Here is a 21,577-nt window from a genome sequence, read left to right on the forward strand (position 1 = left end):
TTATACCATGAAAAGATTAGCTTAATAATAGGAGTGGCCAAGAAGCAAATTGAAGGTATTAAATGTGCACTTTCAAATTTACCCTTTAAAATGAGAAAAAGGTTTTGAAGAGGTTATTGAGGAACAGCAAATTCCATTGGCAGAAAGACCAGTAACCAGAAGGTACAGATTTAATATAATTAGCCAGGGCCAGGGGAGAGGAATTATTAAAAACAATTGCGTAGTTGATCAGGAATTCACTGCCTAAAAGGGTAACAGATGCAGATTCACCAAGAAAGAGAAATGAATAATTACTTTGAAAATGATTCTAGGAAAGATCAGCCAGAGGGCTTTTGAGAAGAGAGATTAAAGGGATAGTTCTTTCAACAGCAAGCACACCCTTGATAGAGCAAATGTCATTCCTCAGTGTATGGTTTGAACCTTATTACCCGATTATTATTACCTCATTGAATTCTTTGATCTTTCCAATGTGCCATCTCCTTAAAGGTGTAAGCTTTCCCCTTTATGCCTTAACTCATTAAGCTTCTGCTCCATATCAGGAGGACACAATAGCACAGCCAGCAGAGCTGCAGCCTAGCAGGATGCAAGGGTCCTCACTTCAGTTCATCCCTAGCAGCCACGTAACAGACTACTCTCTGATCTCTGGAGACAGCTTATCTACTGATGTCTACTATAAGCCGACTGACTCTCACAGCTACCTGGACTATTCCCCTTCTCACCCTGTCTCTTGCAAAAATGCCATCCCCTTCTCGCAATTCCTCCGTCTCTGCTGCATCTGCTCTCAGGATGATGCTTTTCATTCCAGGACAAGGGAGATGTCCTCCTTTTTTAAAGAAAGGGGCTTCTCTTCCTCCACCATCAACTCTGCTTTCAAACGCATCTCCCCCATTTCAAGCACATCTGCTCTCACTCCATCCTCCCACCACCCCACTAGGAATAGTGTTCCCCTTGTCCTCACCTACCACCCAACCAGCCTCCGTGTCCAACATATTATTCTGCGTAACTTCCGCCACCTCCAACGGGATCCCACCACTAAGCACATCTTTCCCTCCCCCCCCCGCTTTCCGCAGGGATCGCTCCCTACGCGACTCCCTTATCCATTCGTTCCCCCCCCCCCATTCCTCCCCACCCATCTCCCTCCTGGCACTTATCCTTGTAAGCGGAACAAGTGCTACACATGCCTTTACACTTCCTCCCTCACCACCATTCAGGGCCCCAGACAGTCCTTCCAGGTGAGGCGACACTTCACCTGTGAGTCGGCTGGGGTGATATACTGCATCCGGTGCTCCCGATGTGGCCTTCTATATATTAGCGAGACCCGACGCAGACTGGGAGATCATTTCGTTGAACACCTACACTCTGTCTGCCAGAGAAAGCAGGATCTCCCAGTGGCCACACATATTAATTCCACGTCCCATTCCCATTCTGATATGTCTATCCACAGCCCCCTCTACTGTAAAGATGAAGCCACACTCAGGTTGGAGGAACAACACCTTATATTCCATCTGGGTAGCCTCCAACCTGATGGCATGAACATTGACTTCTCAAACTTCTGCTAATGCCCCACCTCCCCCTCGTACCCCATCCATTATTTATTTATATACACACATTCTTTTTTTCTCTCTCTCCTTTTTCTCCCTCTGTCCCTCTCACTATACCCCTTGCCCATTCTCTGGGTTTTCCCCCTCCCCCTTTTCTTTCTCCCTGGGCCTCCTGTCCCATGATCCTCTCATATCCCTTTTGCCAATCACCTGTCCAGCTCTTGGCTTCATCCCTCCCCCTCCTGTCTTCTCCTATCATTTTGGATCTCCCCCTCCCCCTCCCACTTTCAAATCTCTTACTAGCTCTTCCTTCAGTTAGTCCTGACAAAGGGTCTCGGCCCGAAATGTCGACTGTACCTCTTCCTATAGATGCTGCCTGGCCTGCTGCGTTCACCAGCAACTTTGATGTGTGTTGCTTGAATTTCCAGCATCTGCAGGATTCCTCTTGTTTGCGTTTTTAAACTCTCTGAAATACTGGCCATTTTCAGGGACAAAATCAGAGACAGCCATCATGTGCTGCTGGAAGGTTATCGACTCAGTGAAATGTACTCCTTAGTCTGCCCGGAACCTGTTAGTCTTCCAGCACAGTGAGATGCCTGTAAGGGAAGGCTGTCGATTTGTACATTCCAGGCTGCAGGAGTAGGCTCAGAGGGATACACTGAACAGTGCAGACAATGAAGAAAAACCACAATTTAGGCTCCATTGGCTCATGGACATGAGGAGCTGTGTCAGCTGGGGATGCCTCTCAAAAAAATTGAAAGGTTTTTCACCTGGGGAACACGTGACACTGGTGCTATGCACAAAAAATGTGTTAACACTATTGATTGTAACTTTAAGAATGTAAGGGTTTTTAAACTGATATATAAAGACTGCAGCCAAAACAGTTCCAGTGATCCAAGCTGAAATCTGACCTAGGGTTCTAATTGTGAGAAATTTGTTTGTTTTCCCTGAAGCTGCTGGATTTTATCTGGATATTCAGTTTTCTCCCATAATTCTTTAGTGAGCTGGTTAGTAGGTCAACTGGATTTTATATCAACTCACGATAACTCTTGGTTATTGGTGGAGTGAGTTTTTGGGTAGATAATCATTTACACTTAAATGACTCTAGCCACCAGTCTTCTGTTTGACAAAGTACTGTGGATTGAGCTCACAGCAATGCATTTCCTGAAAGCTGTGAATATCGGAATAATAGCCAGATGCTGCAGATGGAAGTGTGAAGTTTACAGGTAGTTTCAAAGACAGCTTTATCTATACTTCATAATATTATTTGTCCTCTATGTTAGGACATAAAATACCAAATAAATGTATTGTGGATTTGACTTGCACTCCTAAAGGCTGTGAGTACCAACCCAGACATGTTGGCATCAGGAGGAAAGGATGAAGCAGAAGGTGTGATGTTTTGTATGTAGCTTCAAAAGGAAGCATTGTCTATAATTTTGTAAATAGCGATTGCCCTTTGAGTTTAGCATATAAATATCGAGCCCACATTGGGCTAACAGACCTTTCCACCAAAAGCATCTTGGTCCATGTGATGCCTGCCGTACCTTGTTGTGTTGAATAAAGAAGCAGCTTTGTATCTACCAGTAACTCTGTCTCTCCGGTGATTTCGTCCACGCCACAACGGTTATTAGATTATGAGGACACTCAGTCCTCATTTATTGTCATTTAGAAATACATGCATGCGTTAAGAAACAATACAATGTTCCTCCAGAGTGATATCACAGAAAAACAGGACAAACCAAAGACTAACGCTGACAGAACCACATAATTATATAGTCACTGCAGTGCAAAGCAATACCATAATTTGATAAACAACAGACCATAGGCATGCTAAAAAAAAGTCTCAAGGTCCCAATCGACTCCCGAGTCCCCGATAGCAGGCAGCAGAAGGGAGAAACTCCCTGCCATAAACCTCCAGGCACCGACAACTGCCGATGCATTGGAAGCACCCGACCACAGCCGACACTGAGTCCGTCCATCCAAAAACTTTGAGCCTCCGACCTGCCCCTCCGATACAGCCCCCCAACCGCCATCCTCTGCCGAGTGCCTTTGACCTTGCCCCGGCTGCCGAAACTAGCAAAGCCGAGGATTCGGGGCCTCCTCCTCCAGAGGTTCCGGTTACTACACAGTAACAGCGGCAGCGATGCGGGCATTTCAGAAGTTTTCCAGATGTTCCTCCGTACTCTCACATCTGTCTCCATCAAATCAGAATTGTGCACGGTCCCCTACTTGACACATAACAAGTACCATTCACCGGCGGGGCCGCACACTGCGCTGCGCCGCCATCTTCTCCCCCTCCTTTGTGATGGATTAAGTTAGAAAACAGCTTCCAGAATCTGATGTAGAGTATAAATAAAAATAGAAATCATGTTTCTTAGATGGATAACCTGTTCCTTCACAAGCCACAACATTCCAAAGACTTGCTGATGGATCTCAATCCTCACTCGATGCAAGTGTGCGAAGTTGCTGCTCTTTCTCGCTGGTTTACCTGTGAAGCACATCTAGAGCCGGTGGTGCTGGTGCTCTCAGGCTTAAGTAATTTCTTAAAAAATTGTGATAAGTTATAACTACTGAAATATAAACACCCTAACACTGAAGATTACATTTCACAAGTGTGGTATCTTGTACCTTCAAAATTTAATTGGAGTCAGAGATTGAGAAAAGTTATTTTTTTTCTTTTTTTTAAAGAAAGCTATATTTGGCTCCCTTCCTCTCTCCCTTGAACGAACACACACACACACACACACTAAGAGTTACATTGGTATTTTTCAGTCCATGGCATTTTGCACATGATTTTAAAAACTCGTTATGTTCTCTGTTATATGCATTAAGTTCAAAATGTAGTTATATAACATAAGAATGCTTGGGAAATTTACTTTCATTGACTTTGATGAACTGAATTTCAGGAATGTTGTTCAACATGAATACATTACCACACTGACTTCTTGTATGAAATGCATGCATATTTTTTAATCAAATTAAGGCAACTGGAGTTTATTGTCATGTGCACAAGTGCAAAGAGGTACAGAAACAATGACAACTTACTTGTAGTTGCATCACAAGCACAACACATGGAACAAATTATGCATACATTATACAACAGTGGAGTAAAATAATAGGGCAAAAAAATAGCACAGAGGCAAGTCCTTGGTCTATAGTGTTCTGCTGCCTAGGCAGGATTAGGGTTGTGCAAATCAGTTTAAGAACATGATGGTTGCAGAAAAGTAGACATTTCTAAACTTGTCAGTTCAATGTTGTGAGTTATATTACATGCAGACATTACTGTTCCTTCCATGAGCATTTATACAATATCCATTGCTACTAAATATATTTGAAGCATAATGCGGTGAAAACATCAATAATTTCAGATATGTAGATGACACTGTGTTAATTGCAAGTATGGAGGAGGAACTACAAAACCTAATTGATACAGTTGTTGAAGAAAGTGCAAAAATGGGTCTATCTATCAATTCCAAAAAGACAGAATATATGGTGGCATCCAAAAAGAAAGAGAATCCTATCTGCAGGCTGAAAATAAACGAGGAAGACATAAAACAAGTACAGAACTTTTGCTACTTAGGAAGCTGGGTAACATCAGATGGCAGGTGCGACACGGACATCAAAAGAAGTATAGGGATGGCAAAAGATACTGTGACGAAAGAGGGTTACAAAAGTACACATAGACTAAGATGTTAACTGTCCTGTGCTAGCACCAGTGGGATCAACAGTTGATCTGCCACCTATCTTCAGGAGAGAGAGATAAGTAAGACAATGGAACAGCATTTGGAAATGTTAATGAAGAGACGAGAGAGTTTAACGGAAGGAGACACTGGTCTGAGTATTGTCAAGACCGGCTCCTTTTGAACCCTGGACTGTTTGAAGTGTGAAGGACAGGTGATACCCCAGCAGGGGGATAAAAAGGGGCAGGTTCGCTAAGACACCACACACAACTCCACGAGATAACGAGACCCTGAAAGCGGTGTACCCCCCCCCCCCACTAGTTGGTGGGAGTTGTTGGAGGTCTGGTCGCGGGACCAGCCATAGACACACAGGGTAGAAAGGTACGGATTGGCGGGAACCTGGTGTGTGTGTCCACCCTTGCCTGGGTGCTGGGTTCACCACAGAAGAACAATCGTATCTGGAATGGAGGGGTCACAGTCGGTGACCTCAGAAGACATTACCAAGGACTCGCCCGAAAGCTAACTGCGAGGAATATCGAAAGTCTGTGTGGAATCCGTTTTGAATATTCATTCGCTTTCACTCTCTCTCCTTTTCCCCGCCCAACGGCACAACAGTGATTACTGTGAACTGAACTGAACTCAATTGAACTGAAGTTTGCGTCACTTGAAACTGGTCATTTACCCCTAGACTGCGATAGAGCTTGATTGATCCTATTATCCTAGTTCTGTGTACGTGTGTGTTTATTCATTGCTAACCTGTTGCATTTATATCCTTACTATTAGAGTACTGTGTTGCTTATTTCTTTAATAAAACTTTCTTAGTTCCAGTAATCCAGACTCCAACTGAGTGGTCCATTTCTGCTGGTTTGGCAACCCAGTTACGGGGTACATAACATAAGTGGGGGCTCGTCCGGGATTTCGAACGCTAAATTTGGGACAGGGTAAATTGATTGGGTTAAAATTCCCGAAAGAAAGAAAAAGCAAACAGCAGAAATGGAGATTGAGGAATTTCTAAAGGCGCCGACCTTGGAGGCATTAGAGGATGCCAGGAAAGTGGAATTGGCAGCTGTGGCCAAACGGTTGAATCATGTTAAGGGGAAGTCGACAATGACAAGAGAGGAGATACACAGAGCTATTGTAGAGCACTATGTATCTAAAGGTGTGTTTCCCCAAGGGGAGCTGGAGGTGATATCTATTGGAAAACCTGGTGGAGACGCAGTACTGGTGCAGCTTGAAAAACTGAGACTCGAGCACGAGTTCCGGGTATGGCAGCTAGAACACGAAGAGAAACAGTTAGAACGACAGGAGAGAGAGAGAGGCAGTTGGAGCGAGAAGAGAGGCAGAGGGAAAGGGAATTCGAGCTGGAGAGATTAAAGATGATGGCAGAGCAGGGGCCTATGCCGAACCAAGGTGGAGGGTTCAGGGTGACCCAGGAGGTTAGGCTGGTTCCCCATTTGATGATACCGATGTGGATCGGTACTTTCTCCATTTCGAAAAAGTTGCTGCAAATCAGGACTGGCCGAGGGATAAGTGGGCTGTTTTGCTTCAGAGTGTACTAAAAGGGAAACCCAACAAGCTTACTCGGCTTTGTCCGCGGAAGATGCCCAGAGGTATGAGGTGGTGAAAGAGGCCATCCTCAGGATTTATGAGTTGGTCCCGGAGGCATACCGGCAGAGGTTCCGGAATGCGAGGAAGCAGTGGGACTGCACATATTTAGAGTTTGCCCATGAGATGCAGACATATTGTGAGCGTTGGTGCGCCTCGAAGGGGGTAGATGGGGATTATGACAGACTGCTACAGCTGATCCTGATTGAGCAGTTTAAAGGTTGTGTCCCTAACGATGTGAGACCCTACCTAGATGAGAAAGAGGCAGCCACGTTAGCCACAACGGCTACGTTAGCGGATGAGTATGTGTTGACGCATAAAATGAAGTTTGCCCTGAGTAAAGGCTACCAGAAGGGTAGTCAGGACGGCGGGGAGAGTCCGCCAGAAAAGTCAGTAAGTAAGCTGGGGACTAGTGAGAAGGATAAGGTAGACCAGGAGCAGCCTGGTAGGAAGTCTCCTGGGGTTGTCTGTTATAATTGTGGGAAAGTCGGGCACTTTGCGTCCAGGTGCTTTGCCCCAAAGAAGGAGACGGGGAAAGGAAAAACGGCGATTTCGACTGGCTGTATCGAGCTGGTAAACGAACCACTAGGAGAGGAAAGGTCTGCCAAAGTTCAGGAAGGGCGCGAGAGGTTTATCTCGGCCGGATTGGTGTCGGTGAAGGAGGGGTTAAACCCAGTTCCAGTGCGGATCTGGAGAGACACGGGTGCATGTCAGTCATTGATATTAAAGAGTGTGTTAGAGTTTAGTTCGGAGACCCAGACTGGGGAGGTCAGGGTCAAAGGTATTGGGGAAGGGACAGAAGCAGTACCCTTGCACCAGATACACCTACAAAGCAACTCGGTCTCTGGACTGGTCATGATCGGGGTGAGGCCCGAATTACCGATGAAAGGCGTGGAAGTCTTGCTCGGTAATGACCTCGCTGGGGGAATTGTGTTCTCGGCAGTGAGATTGACAGGTCAGCCTGCCAGCATTGAGGCCCCGCCCATGGACTCACAGGTTCATCCTGTTTGCGCAGTGACTCGCTGTATGTCCAGAGACACTGCTGAGACGTTTCTACCAGCCTTGTACGAGGAGGGGGTAGAAAGTGAAAAGAAGGAGCGTAATGAAACAGGAGGAAGTGGGGAAATTAAGGTAGATTTATCATTAGAAAAGAAGGACTTTATACAGGCACAGGAGCGAGACGAGGAAACAGCTCTCTGTGAAACAGAATTAGGAAGGGGGCCAGTGAATTATGGTGTGAAGGGGGAGGTGCTAAGGAAGGAAGGGAGACCAAGTACTGCAGATGAGGAATGGGGGATGGTGCAAAAGAGTTATGGGGATGAGATTTTTAACCTGGCCCACAAGGTACCCCTCGGTGGACATTTTGAGGTGCTGAAGGAAACAGTCCGTGCAGCCATGAGAGAGTTTTTCTGGCTGCACAGGAGGAAGGATGTTATTGATTATTGCAGACGCGAACTGAGACGGTCACAGGCTTTTGATATGCTAACAAACCTAGTCGGTGTTAGCGCGGAAATCAATGAAGCTAGGGTGCCACCTGATAAGGGGAAAAACCATTTTGAAAAGGTGAGTATGGTACCGACCAGATGGGGGAAGGCTATTGTTTTGGCCAGCTTTGCTGATAAGGTCTCTCCCTTAATCCCTGAACAAAGCGACCCTTTAGGAGAGCTAATTAAACGGCTCGCGCACGTGTGTTTGATTGTCCCAAGGTGATGCAAAGAACTGGGACGTTGGGTGGTTGTTTGTCATGCTAGGTCAGCCTAGTGAACAACATCCCTATAGAATGAGTAATTCAGTGACGAAAGGGCTAAAGAAGACAGAAGTGTATATTGGCGATGTAATACGGCTGTCTGAAGCCAGCTTGATAGTGAACCTTGAAAAAAAATGAGTTCGGCCACGCGAAGGTCACTTATCTGGGAATTGTGGTAACACAGGGGCAGCTGGCAGCGATGCAAGCTAAGGTGCGGGCTATCTCTGACATCTCAACCCCGACAGACAAGAGGTCCCTCAGAAGACTCTTGGAGATGGTGGGGTACTGTAGGAAGTTTTGCAATAACTTTGCAGGTACTACCCCTCCCCCCCTACTAAGCCCTTGCGAAAGAAAACTAAGTCGGGATGGGACGACCCTTGTTATCGTGGTCCGGGACGAAACCCAATGAGAAGTTACACTGATCACAATTCATCAGTGATTTCGGCCACTATGAAGTTTGCTAAGTTGGAGCCTGGTTTAGAGGATTATTAAAATAACACGTATAAAAGGGACAGGAAATGTGATTGCTGACTGTCTGTCAAGGTGTTGACAACTTAAAATTCTCTGTATTAGCCAAATAGCTGATGAAGATGTATATTTGTGTGTATCTAATAATGTATTCATGCTTATAATTTTTACCCTGGTAAAAATCCTTAAAGGGGAGGGGTGTGACGAAAGAGGGTTACAAAAGTACACATAGATTAAGATGCTAACTGTCCTGTGCTGGCACCAGTGGGATCAACAGTTGATCTGCCACCTGTCTTCAGGAGAGAGAGATAAGTAAGACAATGGAGCAGCATTTGGAAATGTTAATGAAGAGACGAGAGAGTTTAACGGAAGGAGACACCGGTCCGAGTATTGTCAAGACCGGCTCCTTTCGAACCCTGAACTGTTTGAAGTGTGATGGACAGGCGATACCCCAGCAGGGGGATAAAAAGGGGCAGGTTCACTAAGACACCACACATGACTCCACGAGGTAACGAGACCCTGAAAGTGGTGTGCCCCCCCCCCCCACTAGTTGGTGGGAGTTGTTGGAGGTCTGGTCACGGGACCAGCCATAGACACACAGGGTAGAAAGGTACGGATCGGCGGGAACCTGGTGGGTGTGTATCCGCCCTTGCCTGGGTGCTGGGTTCACCGCAGAAGAACGATCGTATCTGGAACGGAGGGGTCACAGTCAGTGACCTCAGAAGACATTACCAAGGACTCGCCCAAAAGTTAACTGCGAGGAATATCGAAGGTCTGTGTGGAATCCGTTTTGAATGTTCATTCGCTTTCGCTCTCTCTCCTTTTCCCCGCCCAACGACACAACAGTGATTACTGTGAACTGAACTGAACTCAGTTGAACTGAACTTTGCGTCACTTGAAACTGGTCATTTACCCAAAGACTGTGATAGAGCTTAATTGATCCTATTATCCTAGTTCTGTGTACATGTGTGTTTATTCATTGCTAACCTGTTGCATTTATATCCTTCAAAGTTGCTGGTGAACGCAGCAGGCCAGGCAGCATCTATAGGAAGAGGTGCAGTCGACGTTTCAGGCCGAGACCCTTCGTCAGGACTAACTGAAGGAGTTAACTTAAGCATATAACAGAGTCTTCCTTCAGTTAGTCCTGACGAAGGGTCTCGGCCTGAAACGTCGACTGCGCCTCTTCCTATAGATGCTGCCTGGCCTGCTGTGTTCACCAGCAACTTTGATGTGTGTTGCTTGAATTTCCAGCATCTGCAGAATTCCTGTTGTTTGCATTTATATCCTTACTATTAGAGTACTGTGTTGCTTATTTCTTTAATAAAACTTTCTTAGTTCCAGTAATCCAGACTCCAAATGAGTGGTCCATTTCTGCTGGTTTGGCAACCCAGTTACGGGGTACGTAACAATACCTTTATGAGAATGAAACGTATACTGACTGTTAGAGTGGATTCTTTTTGGGTAGATGATTTGTTAACACTTAAATGACTTTGGCCACCAGACTTCTATTTTAACTGTTTGACAAAGGACTGTGGATTGAGTCCACCACAATGGGCTTCCTAAAAGGTTTAAATACCAGATGCTTCTGGTGCCTGATGCTGTAGTTTTGAAGGCAGTATCACCTATACATTATAAATATTAATTGTATGAATTGTCTTCTATGTTAGCACGGGAAATGCCAAATAAATGTATTGTAGACTTAACTTACATTCCTAAAGGCTGTAGATACCAACCCAGACATGTTGGCGTCAGGAGGAAAGGATGGTGTGAGTTTTTATATGTAGCTTCAATAGGAAGCATTGTATGTAACTTTTTAAGTAGCGATTACCTTTGTGTTTAACATATAAATATCGAGCCCACATTTAGCTAGCAGACCTTTCTGTGGAAAGCGTCTCCATCCGTGCGTATGATGCCTGCTGTACCTTGTTGTGTCGAATAAAGAAGCTGCTTTCTATCTACCAGTCTCGCCGGTAATTTCATCCACGCTACAACACTGACCGACATTAAACTAGGCATGACAACCTGCCTCAGAGTGCTGAAATGTTATGTTTATCCAGTTATGTTATATGGATCAGAATGCTGGACAATATCTAGTAACATGAGGAAATAAATTGAAGCAGCAGAGATGTGGTTTTTGAGGAGGATGCAAAGAATATCATGGACAAAATGAATATCTAACAAAGATGTCATGAACAGAGCAAGCACAAAAAGAGAAATAATGTATGAGATCATGAAAAGACAACGTAACCTCATTGGACATGTGATTAGGAAAGAGGAGTTAGAATGCACGGTAATTATGGGAAAGATTGAAGGGAAGAAAGCAAGAGGTAGACAAAGACAAATGATGATGGAGACAGTAGCCAGAGAACTGGAAATGAATACCAATGAATTGATCCACTTGACCTGAAACAGGAGTGTGTAGGCCATGGCAGTCAAAGTTCAAACTGGGCACGGCACCTGATGATGATGATGAATGCTTGTATTGTTATATTAGGAATTACAAATTATGCATAAATTACTACCTGGGCAGTTTGCAAATAAATTAGAATACTTACATTTTTTCCTTGTTCTGCAGCACTTCGTTGCCTCCACCTGTCACCTTCTAACCTCTTGCACCATTTCCTCTCTTCCCCCCACCCCTCCATTCACCCATTACCTGCAAGCTCTTGCTCCATCCTTCCCCCTTCACCTCCTTATACTGGTTATCTCCCATCTACTTTTTCAGTCCTATGAAGCATCTTCACCCCGAATACTGACTGTTCGCTCCCTTCTGCAGATTTTCTTTGCCATGAAATAATTGACTAAATTTATTGGAATGCTTCTTTGTTTCTCTTGTCCATCCTGCCCTTTGTGGAGGGCATCAATATTTCACCTGAAAAATGACCGAGTTTCTGGATAGTGGGAAGGGAAGAGGTAAAGGGACAAATGTTGCCTCTCTAGTAATGGCATAGGCAAGGGCAGCAAGAAGTTAGTGGTTGGTAGAGGGTGGGGGAGATCCAAAAATGGAGTCTGTAGTTCGGTGATGCTTACAGGCAGTCACATAAAACGGGAGTTACATGTCATGAGCCCTGGGGGCCTCCGCAAATTGCTGTAGGGTATTAGGCTCCTTAGTTTCTCGAGTACTTGTATTTGTTCATTTTTGTAGACGTTAAGCCGTGGTGCTTTCTGTTTAATCTTAATTGTGAATGACACTTGTTTCCCACATTCCATGATTATTTAAAGGGGACTCTCATTTAGCACTGGAGCAGAGTCCTTTTGTGTTTGTGGAGAATGATTTGTCTTGTGGTGTTGCTCAGTCATGCCCTTGATAACTATGGTATTTCTCGAAGGAGTGTGTGTGTGTGTGTGTGTGCGCACACACACATCACAGAATTTAAACTACACACGAAAGGTTGATACCATCTACTTCATTGGCATGTTAAGTATATTTTACATCTTTACACTATCACATTTCCTTTTACAATTTCGGATGCAGACGGTGTTGACAACATGGAGTTTGTGATGATTTGTCTGCAGATTTTAGAACTGGTTTATTTATACTGTTTTTATTGAAGAAATTATTGAATCACTATATAGAATTCTAAATAAACAAAGGGTGTGCAGTGCAAAATAAATGCTGATTCATTTCGAGCAGACTCGCTTAATGACACAGTAGAAACTGCTACACTGAAAGCTCATGAGGTCAGGAACGTGCAGCTGTGAGAAATATTTATGTACAATACAGAACCTGAATGTACTGTCTTGATGCAAAAGTTGCTGAAGAATTTGCAAGTGGGAAAAAGTGGAATGAAATTTGGAAACTTGACTTTTTAAAGTGTCATTTAGCAAGCAAGTCACATATGGATGATGAGCAAAAGCTGCAGCGATCAAATCCTTCATTACCCGCTACAGGCCTGCTACGTATGTTTTACGAGAGTGCAAATGAATAAGAGCAAAAACAATCAAACCTACAGGAAATCAAAGTTTTTATTACAGTGTTTTACTAGTTGTTAAAATGAATACCTCTGTATATAAAATTCAGTTGGCACATGTTGTTGTCACTGGGCAAAAATTGAGATTTTTGCGCACACTGGGTTATTACAAATTAGATTGAACGTTGTATCCCTGCTGAATGGATCCTGACCGGGATCTGGGCCGGACCCTCCAAATATCCGGATCTGCATCTTGGTTTTTTTGCACTACCTTACTTTCAATTTTTATATTTTCTATTTATGATTTATAATTTAAATTTTAATATTTACTATTGATTTGTAATCCAGGGAGCGGGAAGCGCAGAATCAAATATCGCTATGATGATTGTATGTTCTAGTATCAATTGTTTGGCGACAATAAAGTATAAATTATCTAACCTCTTCTTTCCTTCTGTGCAAAGCAGTCCTCTACTCTTGGGACAAGTCATCGGCAGCACTCTCCATTACATAGTCTGCCGTTCCTCTGCTCCTGCGTGGAGTCACTGCCAGCACTCACTGTAACAGAATCTGCTGTTCCTCTGCTCCTGGGTCAAGTCATCGCCAGTATTTACTGTGACAGATTCTGCTGTTCTTCTGCACTTGGGTCCAATCCTGCAAGCAACCATTGTGACCCTACAGATCTGTTCTTTGTTGCTGACGGGGCAATCTATCAACAATGTGGAACAAACTTCTCAATAGAGGGTCAGAGATGGAGACAGTTTGCAGCTTCAGATTCCTGGGCATTAACATCTAGAATTAGGGGACATGGCCTCAAGATTTGGGGGAGTAGATTTATGGAAGAAAAGAGGAGGAACTCTTTTTTCCCAGAGAGTAATGATTTTCTGGAATTCTCTGCCCAGGGAAGCAGTAGAGGCTGTCTCATTCAATATAGTTAAAATGCAGGTAAATAGATTTTTGCATTGCAGGGGAAGTAAGGGTCTTGGGTAAGAGGTAGGTAGCTGCCATTGAGTCCACACTCACATCAGCCATGTTCTTATTGAATGGCGGAAAAGGCTCACTGGGCCCAGATGCCTTCTCCTCCTCCTATTTCCGACATTCTTATCTCAGGTGACCTATTCTGGTATAGAACATAGATGTAATCATGAAGAAGGCACACCAACGGCTCTACATTCTTGGAACCTTAAGAAGACCTGGCATGTTACGAACCATTCTAACAAACCTCTACAGATGCTCTGTCGAATGTATTCTGAACTTGTTATATCATGACCCAGTACAGCAATTTCGATGCATGGGAACACAAGCCGCTGAAGACGGTTGTGGGCGCAGCCCAGTTTACCGTGCGTAGAGCCTTCTGCACCAATGACAGCAACTGCAGGAGGCAATGTCCCAGAAGGAGACATCCAGCATCGACGATCCACACCTTCTGGGGTCACGCTCTCTTCTCACTGCTACTGTCAGGCAAGAGGTACAGAAACATGGAGTTTCACACCACCTGGTTCAGGAACAGCTACTCCCCTTGAACCCTCAGTTTCTTGAACTGACCTGCACAACCCTAACCCTACCTCAGCAACAGTATACTATCTTGCACTACCATGGACTTGTCTGATTGTGCATTAAGCTCTTGTTTTGCACTACTTCTCTCTCTCTCTCTCTCTCTCTCTCTCTCTCTGCACTGCAGTGTATAATTCATGTTTAATTTATGTTCTGTGTCCCGTCTATATCTACGGGCCTGTGAGACTGCTGCAAGTTTTTTTCATTGTACCTGTAACTCACCGTCCTTGGTGCGCAGGACAATATACTCAACCTGAGTTGAAGTCTCTGACAAATACTTCAGCACAATACGAGCTTTGATCCTTGCTAGCTGATGACTTTCACTGTGTTCACCTGCACACAACTGAGCTGGAAACAGAATTAGCTGGAGGTCCTGAACACAGTGTTTGTGCCCCTGTTTGTGCAGTTGTCAAGTAAAGATTAAATAGAGTGCAGATCGTTGCAGGCCATGGATGAACTACCAGTTGGATAAGAAAACAGAACATCAATGTTTCACGAGAAAACAATGAAAATACAGCAGGCACTGTGCAGCCTCTGTGAATACACTCTACTGATCGCATTCTTTATTAGAAACAGACCTGCGTTGCAGAGGGTGCATGATAGAGAAGGTCAGATACGACTCCAGAGCAAAGAACATTCTCACACACACTTAAAAGGGTTAAAAGATGAGCTCACAGGTCAAAGCCATTCATATGCTAATGTTTTGTGGGGACTAATGACATAGCAAATCGCAGCTGGGGAAGGTGCAAATTACTTTCAGAGTATTAGCATATTACATTTATTCACAGCTAGCTAATGCATGGATTTCACTTTTATTCAATTTTCTCTCCTAGATTGAGGTGAGAGGGGAGGAGGGATTTTGCTTGGGATTCAAGGTATGTCACAGAACAGGGGACACTCTGAGAGTTCCAAAAGCCACAGTGGGTTGGTCCTCTCTTCTTTACTGGAAGGAGCTGGCACACTCTGCAGCCATTCGGGTGCTTCATGAGAGCGGCCAAAACAGAGATGCTGTTCAGAACACAATCATGCTACCAAGAGCTGCCAACTTCTGCAAAGTAACGTGGGGCCATTTGTGAACACTTACATCCTGAAACGTAAATGCCAGAACAAGTCTCAATCCCAACATAGTGCTCAAAAAAAAAGACAAGTGATGCACAGGGAACATCGTCTTCAAAGGAGATGGGAAAGCCTGTGAATTGTAGACACAAAAGACCCTGCAGACACTGGACATTTTGAACAATACACACATGAGGCTGGAGGCATTCAGCAGGCCGGTCAACATCGATGGAGGGGAATAAACAGTTGACGTTTCAGGCCGAGACCCTTCAGCAGGACAGTGTGAATTGCAGACCCTGAGAACAGTCAACATTTCATATCCCTTTGTATTCCTAAATAAACTCAAGCTCAGATATATTATCAGGGACATTAACGTCACGGAAATCAGGTTTTTTACAGCAGCACATTACATTACAAACATGAACTATTGCAAACTTAAATTAATGCAAATAATGCCTATCTTACAGGACAAAGGAAACATAACAACATGTTAAAAATATATCCCGCAATGAATTGTCAAAATGCATAACTTGAAGGTAAGGAAACACTTGGTTTGTTCCAAAATCTAATTGGCTGACTAATACAGAAAATAAATTGCCAACCCCATTCAGACAGGGATAATGTGTTGGCTGCTATCACATTGTAATTTACTGGGAGCTTGCTGGGTGCAAATTGGCTACTGTGTTTCAGTGTTAGGTAGACATGAGTGACAACAATTCAAAAGCTGTTAATTGGCTATAAAGTGCTTTGGGAAACCGAGGTATGAGAGATGGGAAAGAATATAGGAATTATAAAATTAAAACTGAAGTTGGAGAGTTAAAATGGAAACAAAATATGCTGGAAAAGTATAAACACCAGGAATTCTGCAGATGCTGGAAATTCAAGCAACACACATCAAAGTTGCTGGTGAACACAGCAGGCCAGGCAGCATCTCTAGGAAGAGGTACAGTCGACGTTTCAGGCCGAGACCCTTCGGCAGGACTAACGTCAGGACTTTGTTAGTCCTGACGAAGGGTTTCGGCCCAAAACGTCGACTGTACCTCTTCCTAGAGATGCTGCCTGGCCTGCTGCGTTCATCAGCAACTTTGATGTGTGATGCTGGAAAAATATCTCAGTAAGTCAGATAGCATCTGATTGAAGAGAACATTAACAATGACCTGAATAATGGTAAATTTTGTACTTAATGAAAAATAAAACAAAATTCAAAACAAAACCAACCTCAGCCCAGACCTCGTGCCTCACTCCATCTCGTTTACATCATCGAGCTTACAGTGCCTGGGAGGATGCAGTGGAGGAGACCTACGAGCACAACAAGCTGAGGTATGCTGTGCTTACAGCCGATGCACAACAACGTGGCTGGACAGCAAGGGTCCGACCGGTTGAAGTAGGCTGCAGAGGATTTGTAGCCACATCAACACCAAGGCTTACTCCGGGAGTTGGGAGTGCGAGGGAAGACACACTAACAAGCAGTCAAAGACCTCTCCAGAGCTGCTGAAAAGGGTAGTCAGTGGCTCTGGATGAAGAGAAAGGATTCCACCTGGACCCCCAGTGAGTGAGAGGCATCTAGGGGGTGAGCCCGGGATGCCAGGATTCACTGCTGAACCCTCTAGAGGTGTCGTGGGCCTATCAATGAAACACTGAGGAAAGAGGGCGCCCACTTGATAAACCAGAAGATACCACTGCTAACTTGGCCACCCTACAGAGTCTAGACAGCAGACCTCAGGAGTGCAAATAAGGGATATTAACATCTCCTCCTACATAACAGACCTGATCATCTGGTGAACCAGGGACTGCTGTGAAAGAGCAGCTGACAACTGAGGAAAGACCTTGTGACAGCATGGAAAGACAGCTGGCAGGAGGGAACAGACCCCACTGGGGCTTCCGCGGGCTAGCTACTCGCGGCAGCGGGATCCAGCATGCAGAGGTGCGTGGGTCCCATCCACCCTTGGCTATGAAAACTTGTAAGGAGAAGATATCCCCTGAGTCAGCGAGAGCGGGGGCGGAAGATGACTCATCGGTAGACAACCCGGCAACTGACACAGGAATGGAACAGACAATGAGTCGGATAATCAGCAGCTGCAGCAGGACACAAGCTCCAGAGTTGCATACGTGGCTGGGCAAAGGTTACTTCCACTACAGGCCTGAAAATACATCAGGGCAGGAAAGGATCCCTGAAGAAGGGGCAACAGGGACCTCGCAGCAACAGCTACTTTTTGAGAAGCAGGTCGAGTCAGTCGACCGAAGTTCAGCAGCAGGACGAAACCCAAAGTCTGCAGGACATCAATACCCCTGTCCCAGAGGAGGAAGAGAAACGTACAGGAGAGCAACCCAAACCCAGTCCAGCCCATTATGACCTGCAACGGAAAAGAAGACCCAGGGGCGAAAGCCGTTGATCAAGTGGCCAAAATCCTGCGAGAAGACAATGTGGGAGGAGGTCTGAGAGATGCTCAGAGGCACGACCATGAAGAAGTTGGAAAGAATGAGGGAATTAATCTATAGCTATGGAGCGGAACGTTTTGGAGTGTTAGAGAGGAAGAAAACTACATCGACGATCCCCACTAAGTCCAGGAGGCAGAAGGAAATAGATTGTCTAGTCAGAGAGAGGAGGCAGCTGAAGAAACAATGGAGGAAGACCACGGAGGAGGAGAAGGAAGGCATAAATCTGTTGCAAGCCGACATCCGGAGCAGGCTCGCAACACTGAGGAGAGCTGAGAACCTGGTAAGGAAACTCAGGAAGAAGGAGCGGACAAGAACAAGCTTCTAAAAAAATCCCTTCAAGTTTGTGAGGGGTCTCTTCATAGGGGAGAAGAGTGGAAGTCTCTCAGTGTCGAAGGCAGAACTGGAAAAACAACTGGAAAAGTTATACACAGACAACCGACGCCGCAAAGAGAACACCCTCCCACCCACCGGACATGCCACCAATCCATCCACCGGAACACCAACTAGATATCGGCCCACCTAGATGAAGTGAGGTGGAGAAAATTGTGCATAGAGCAAGGGCCACATCAGCCCCAGGTCCCAATGGAGTGCCATACAGGCTCTACAACAATGCACCAGGTGTCCTGCGGTTCCTCTGGAGGCTCCTGAAGGTGGTATGGCGTAAGCAGGAGATACCAACGTCCTGGCAGAGAGCCGGAGGAATCCTGATCCCAAAGGAAAAAGTTCATCAGAAATTGGCCAATTCTGCCAGACTAGTCTCCTAAACTTTGAGGGCAAAATCTTCTTTATTGTGGTGGTTCATAGGCTGTCAAGATATCTGCAGAGAAACCACCTGATTGATACATCAATCCAGAAAGCAGGGATCTCGGGCTTCTCTGGCTGTCTGGAACATGCTTGCACCATCTGGCATCAGATCCAGGTCGTCAAGAAGGAGGGAACAGATCCTCATGTGGTGTTCCTGGACCTCACCAACGCCTTCGGCTCAGTCCCTCATAACCTCTTCTGGACTGTTAGAGTGGATTTCTTTCTGGGTAAATGATTTGTTTACACTTAAATGACTTTGGCCACCAGACTTCTATTTTAACTGTTTGACTGTGGATTGAGCCCACCACAATGGACTTCCTAAAAGGTGTGAATACTAGATACTTCTGGTAGTTTGACCTGGTGCTGTAGTTTCGAAGGCAGTATCACCTATACATTATAAATATTAATTGTATTAATTGTCTTCTATGTTAGCACAGGAAGTGCCAAATAAATGTATCCTATACTTAACTTACATTCCTAAAGGCTGTAGATACCAACCCAGACATGTTGGCGTCAGAAGGAAAGGATGAAATCTGAAGGTGTGATGTGGTATGTAGCTTCAATAGGGAGCATTGTCTATGCATTGTCTGTAACTTTTAAGTAGCGATTGCCTTTGTGTTTAGCATATAAATATCGAGCCCACGTTTAGCTAGCAGACCTTTCTGAGGAAAGCATCTCCATCCGTTAAGACTGTACCTTGTTGTGTCAAATAAAGAAACTGCTTTGTATCTACCAGTGACTCTGTCTCTCCGGTAATTTCATCCACGTTACAACATGGACCGCTTTCGACTTTTTCAGGGTCCCAGAGGCCCTCACAAGCCTTGTTAAGACCTACTTCCAGGATGTGCAGCTATGTTTGACAACATCAGATTACACCACAGTGCGGCAACATCTGGAAGTGGGAAACATGACCGGTTGTACCATCTCCCCACTAGCCTTCACCATGGCCATGGAGGTGATCATTAGAGCATCTCGATGAGTGGTTGGAGGACAGTGCATAAGACCTGGCCTGAGGCTGCCTCCTATCAGAGAATACATGGACGATCTCACAACACTCACCACGAACAAGCCTTGAACTGTACGCCTGTTGAGAAAGCTTCAAGAGAACAACGAGCAGGTTCGGCTGAAGATCAAACCGAACAAGTCCAGAAGCATCGCTATCGTCAAGGGGAAGCTGGTAGACCAATGTTTCTACATAGGCGATGAGACGATTCCAACAGTCTTCGAGAAGCCTGTGAAGAGCCTAGGTCGATGGTATAACGCATCCCTCAAAGACACAGAGCAGGTAGATCAGCTCAGGAAGGATGCTGTCAGTGGCCTCGAGACCATCGACAGAACCACACTCTCTGGCAAGTTGAAGCTCTGGTGTATGCAATTTGGGCTCTTTCCACACCTCATGTGGCCACTAACCCTGTATGAAGTTCCAATCTCGAAGGTGGAAAAGCTGGAGAGACTGATCAGCTCAGACGTAAGGAAGTGGCTTGGTCTTCCCAGGTGCCTCAGCAGCATAGGGCTCTACGGCAAAGGAGCCCTAGAGCTACCCAGTTCCAGTCTTTCAGAGGAGTACAAGTGCACCAAAGTAAGGCTGGAGTTGATGTTAACAGAGGCAAGTGATCCATTTGTAGCACAAGCTGCCCACATCCTGGATACTGGGAGGAAATGGACTCCATCAGAAACAACCGAGCAAACAAAGGCGGCTCTCAAGCACAGGGACATCGTGGGCCGAGCGCAGCAAGGGAGGAGCGGTCTTGGCCTTGGGAATCAACTCTTCTCTACCCAGGCCACTACTTCTCTCAGCACCCAGAGCGATCCAACCTCTCACCCGGGCCATTTGTATGGGCATTGGAACTCCATCTACAACGATTCTGCAACACACCATCTCGGCTCATCCCGAACTCGCCTCGCTATCACTTCCTCCTTCACTGTTTGCTGCGATAACTTAACACAATTTACCTCAGAAAAGCTACTTTTAGTGATGTTTTTAGTCAGATTTCTTGACCTCTTAAGTACAGTTATAAGAGATTTCAACATTTTGCGATGAAGGTATTGGATTCTGAGCAATAATTGGAATTGAGACTCTCTGAAGTTTAGAAGGAAGAGAGTTTAGTTTGCTAAAATATATTCTGTCAGGGCTTAAAGCAGGTTCTGCTTCTGCTCATGGAAGAATCTGGAAGGCAGGAAATATGGGTTAAGAAAAGAAAAATCAGCATAATTTAAGGGTGTCACAGTCATATACCAGTTAATGTAATGCTATTACAGCGCTAGTGACCATAGTTCAATCTGCCACTGTCTCTAAACAATTGTGTGTTCTCCCAGTGACCACACAAGTTTCCTCCAGGTGCCCTGGTTTCCTCCCACATTCCAAAGCTGTAGGGATTATTAGATTAATTAGGCACATGGGTGTAATTTGATGGTGCAGGCTTATTGGGCCAGTAGGGTCTGGTCTCTTACCATACGGTATCTCTAACTAAATAGTAAACCTGTAGGAATAGTTTTACAATAAGGGACATGCAATTAATGATGGAAATGAGGAGGAGTTTCTTCACTCAACGAACTATGAACCTTTGGAGTTCTCTACTCTATTTAGGAGTGGATCCTGAATTATTGAACGTACTCAAGGCTGAGCCAGCTGATAAACTGGTAGATATTGTAAATTGGTTTATACTAGTCACATGTAGACCATGAGACATAGGAGTGGAATTAGGCCATTTGTCCTATCGAATCCGCTCCACCATTCAATCATGGCTGATCCTTTTATTCCCCCTCCTCAGCCCC

The sequence above is a fragment of the Mobula hypostoma genome, chromosome 5 (genome assembly GCF_963921235.1).
Source record: "Mobula hypostoma chromosome 5, sMobHyp1.1, whole genome shotgun sequence".
NCBI lineage: Eukaryota > Metazoa > Chordata > Chondrichthyes > Myliobatiformes > Myliobatidae > Mobula > Mobula hypostoma.